Consider the following 5,399-nt stretch of genomic DNA (forward strand, 5'->3'; position numbering starts at 1 on the left):
GGCCCTTTCATTTGACTCTAGGAGGTTGTCTGGAACTGTGTAATGGGCGAAAAGTTGTTCGAAACGCTAATTAAATGTGTAGTAGGTATCTCCTTGGCTATGTATTCCATATATAAAGTATCAGTAAAGGATCAGAATCAATATCAGTATCATATATAAAGTACGATCAGTAAATAACAGAATCCGTATCAGTATCACAATCATTATATACCTATCAACATGCTTATTTGAAGAATATAGTAGTTAATCAATGAATCAATATATATCTGTGCAAGTACGTACTAGTCATTTATGTTAATCATTTGTATTAACTGCACATATATTGATCATATTTATTTGAATCAATATATATATATATATATATATATATATATATATATATATATATATATATATATATATATATATATATATATATATATATATATATATATATCAGGTAGCCTATTATCAATCTGTTACTTTGTATCATACTACTAATTGCAGTTAATAAATGATTGTTATCATGTAAATCTTTATGTTCTGCAGTTATCAGGAGTACATTATTATTTTCTGTAGTATATGTATCTTCATGAGTAGAAGTATAAAACTGTATCATTATATATCACGCGATCTTTATTATTTACTATTATCATCATATGCATATGTCTTATATCTTATACCTTATGCCTTATATCTTATACCTCATATGTGAATCTTTATTTGTGCACACAATGAATTTTTTTTTACTTATAAGCATTTTCTATATATCTGATTTTTTACATATAACCAATTGAATATCATTCCTTAACCACTTGTTGGTAGTTATGAGTTAACTATATATTCACATTAATTTCTGTATCACACTCCTATGGGTCAAATGCAAGTCAAACTTCATGTCATGGGTAATGTTCAGTGTTTGGTTTTGTAACCGACAGAGCAATTACGTAAGTGTTTACATATATATGTAGGAATGTATGTGAAATTCCATATATAAAAACTAAAAACTATGATTAATTTAAAACAATGACCCAAGTGGTCACATATGAGCTTGCAGGAGTGTGATAGGCAGTGATAAAGTAAAGTTGACTAAGCCTTGACATGTTGTATCAGCGTCCTAATTAGTAGGCACCTGTAGTCATCAAATCTATTGTTGTGTGAATCGTCGACAATGCTTTCGTTTGAGAAACCATGTTGACCTAAAACCCACAAAACCGTCCTAAGTAAATTTTGTCTGCCGAATTGTATATCAGACTACTTTTAGCACTCTTCATTAGAAGACCTATCAAATCTTCTCTAGATCACTTCACGATGTAAAATAGAAGAATATATCTTATTTTTGTACTCTGTGTTTCAACGACTAAACCCTTACATCAGAAGAAGTGACTGAATGAAACTTAGAATTATCATCGCAGTCCTTGATACCCCAACGAGGATGGGACTTGCACCAACCGACCTTTGCGTATAATATCGCAGGTCCTTATAACCAACGGGGAGCCTTGTTAGACGAAGGCCCAGCCCCAACATTTATATATATATATATATATATATATATATATATATATATATATATATATATATATATATATATATATATATATATATAATATATATATATATATATATATATATATATATATATATATATATATATATATGTATTCGCAATTATCATAACTAAAATGAAGAGCTTACTGACATTTTAGTTTTGCATTTAAAAAAAAAACTATTGATGGGGCCAGAAGGGGAAACCATTACTTCCGAGTTTTCGGCTTTAAAGAACGAATAAACTATTTTCCTGACTTCTTATCATTGCAGGAAATATCTAGCTTTTGAGTTGTCTCTCTTAATACGGTTGTTCGCATTTTCCTTCCATTTATCTACAGAAAAGTCCAAAGTACTAATGGATGCCTAAGTTTCTTCGACTTACGTCAAGGTAAAAGAGATTTAGGTCAAGAAAATCACCCCAGAAGATCTGCCGTGTTATGAAATAAACCTGAAGTATAGCCCTCTATTATCTATCTCTCTCTCATACCTAATACATTTACACATACACGTACACACACACACAAGTAAGATATATTTATATATGTGTGTATGTAATGTATTCTGTATGAGGAATAATTTTTTAATCCAAAACAAAAAAAGACAGTAGCTTTTATTTTAGATATGAGAATAGCATATGTGTATACATACATACATACATACATACATACATACATACTACATACATACATACATACATACATATATATATATATATAATATTATATATATAATATATATATATATATATATGAATTTTTTAATATGTACCAGAAACTCCTAACCTCCGTCATTTGACTTTTTTCTTGTATTGCAATTATAATATATATATATATATATATATATATCTATATATATATATATATATATATATATATAATATATATATATATATATATCTATATATATATATCTATATATATATATATTATAATATATAGATATATATATATACTATAAGACCATTTTTCACAAACCTACAGAAAACAAAGAAAAGGAAAAATACACAAACAAAATCATAATCCCTCAAGTGGATAATTTATGAGATCACATAAACCTTAGGCCCCTCGAACCCTTTTATCTGAACTTATCCGAATACTCTAGGGAAATCATTAATTAACGTTCAGCAGAAACCAGTTCCCAAAATATTGGAGATTATGAAATCCCTTGTAGGGACTGTGATAAGTCATATTTCGGTTTCACTAATAGATCTCTCTCGGAAAGATTAATGCATCATAAAAGATCAGTTACATATGAACACCACAGTTCAGCAATTTTCAATCATGTAAATAACACGAACTATACCTGGAACTCATCCCGAATTTTACACAAGAGCAGCTGTTGATACAAATGTCAAATGGTGGCATCTTCACTAATAAAACAAGATAATAGGAATAACCTTTCCAGTGGAACATGGGACTCGGACCGAATAGATAACATCTTTCTTAAGGCAACGATGAAGCGGATTAAGACAACAGAACCCACGATGGCTCAGTGACATCCCCAGGCATCACCTAAGGGCATATCTCTTACTGTATATTTCTCTAATGAAACTCCTTCTGTTATTCACTGCTTGATAAGGGTGGAAGAAAGCCCCCGAAATATAGTCCTTAGATTTAAAACGGCGTTTTAATGGGCCTTTTATACTTGTGTGTGTGTGTGTATGTATATATATATATATATATATATATATATATATATATATATATGTATGTGTGTGTGTGTGTGTGTGTGTGTGTGTATATATGTGTCTTCACGTATTAAAGTTTCACGTATTAAAATATATGTATTAAATACATATATTTTAATAGTCACGCGTTTCTGCGGTTATAGACGCATATTTCTTAGAATCATCGACATAAAAAATCATGAACAATACACGTTAAATCCTAAATATCAGGAGAACAAAGACTTTTGTACTACTCTTCTTTAGCAATTACTTGTACTTTGACTGAATAGAATACACTGTTAACAAAACATTTCCACATACCTCCTGCTGCTGGAATCGTTATTTCCTGGAATGAAATAATCGCTTGATTATTGTTTTGCCTTGGAAAAATAATTTCAACTTTGCATGAACTAAAACTTTTGCTGATGTTTTGACTGAGTTTTTGTCGTGAGAATAAAATCATTTAATGTAATGAAATAGCAGCCACAGTTGTCTTTCCTTTTTTATATGAAACCTCAATTGTTAGGGAATATAATACCCTGAAGAAATGTAAGTTAGTTTTTTTTTATTTATCATGCAAACGACATAAGCCTAAAGGGACATAAGCTTGCTAACAAATCTTTCGTTATTCTTCTGTTCTTTCTCCATGTTTTATGCCAGATCCTCCCACCCTCTGTAATAGAGGGGCTCTTCCGTTCTTATAAGCCACACCACACATTACGTCGTTCTTTCTACATTAATATTATCATTAATTCGTAGTCAGTAAAAGTAATATATGAACACAAATTATTGCCAAACATATTTCCCGAATTAATAAACTGTTAACAGAAAAAACGTCTAACTAATTTCATTCTTAACTCATGACTGAACCAGCAAACTGCGGTAAACGAATTGTTCGTGCGTCAACCATTGAATGAATAATATCCCAAGGTAAATATTAATGAACAAAAGTTCTTAAAAATGTGTTCCAGAACTAACGAATGGTATTCTACTCATTTAACTATTGAACTAACACTATGAAATTCAGACAGTATATGTAGTCTCCTAAAATACATATTTATGGAAATAAAAAGGAACGCATATAACTCAATTGGTGAACCAAGACCACGAGAAATGTAGTAACAATACACACTCCAAACTAGCAGATTTCCTGAATCAATAATGAAACAAAAACGAAGCATGTTTTACTCATTTATCTACTGAAACAAAACTTAAACAAGTACCTGATAAATACGTCTCTGGAATTTAGAAAGGAGGAATGAAACATGTTTCAGTCATTACATTCTAGAATCAAGACAAATTCAAAGTACGTATGTGAATACATTCTCATCAAAAATCGATTTATGTATTCTATTAAACAAGCAAAATCAGCAACATAAGTCTCTCATTTAATTCCAAAAGCAAGACAACTAAACTCGGAATAAATGAGCACAAGCTCCTGACAGATGTATCGTCGGAATCATTAATGCAGAAGACGAAACTTGCTTTACCCATTTAATGCTCGAGCTTTGGAGACATGACTTCTGTTCGTAACTCCCATAATCACGAGAGATTTAAGAGACACGATGATGGTATAGTTTCTGAAGAACTCTTCTTAACTGAACTGAAAGTCCCAATTACAAAGGAATTAGGCGAGTGTGAGTTAGCAAACGTTCTCAAGGGTCAGATACGATTTGATGATGTATTCAGTCCCCAATTGATTTGTTCTCTGGTAAATTGATTTGTACAGAAAAATACGCTCCTATTAAGTCATTTCCAAGAGGCACTGTTTATTACTGCAGTATTTGCAAAATTCCTTCGACTATATCACTGAAATTCGATGTCACTTCGTGTATGTTTGAGAAACTATAAATACTATTTGCAACTGTGGCTAGGGAGGCTATCTGTAAAGTTCATAATTGTTCAATTATTACAGAGCTAGACACCTAAATCCATTTCACTCATACAGTGTTGAAAAACTCTTCATTCATAGGTTTCAGTTACATGGTGATATCAGTATTCACTCTGATATATCGATGGTGCAAAAAAATATCACCTTAATTAATAATTTTTCACTAATCCTGTTGTTCATGGGATGTACACTGTAATTGGAATCTGTTGAAGTATCTAGCTTCATCAAAATAGGCATAAAAATTTTATTACTGTATTTCAAGTAAATGTCTCCTATGTCCTGGACAATAACTAATAATCTCATGACGTTTTTTAT

Source organism: Macrobrachium nipponense, chromosome 8 (assembly GCF_015104395.2).
Source record: "Macrobrachium nipponense isolate FS-2020 chromosome 8, ASM1510439v2, whole genome shotgun sequence".
NCBI lineage: Eukaryota > Metazoa > Arthropoda > Malacostraca > Decapoda > Palaemonidae > Macrobrachium > Macrobrachium nipponense.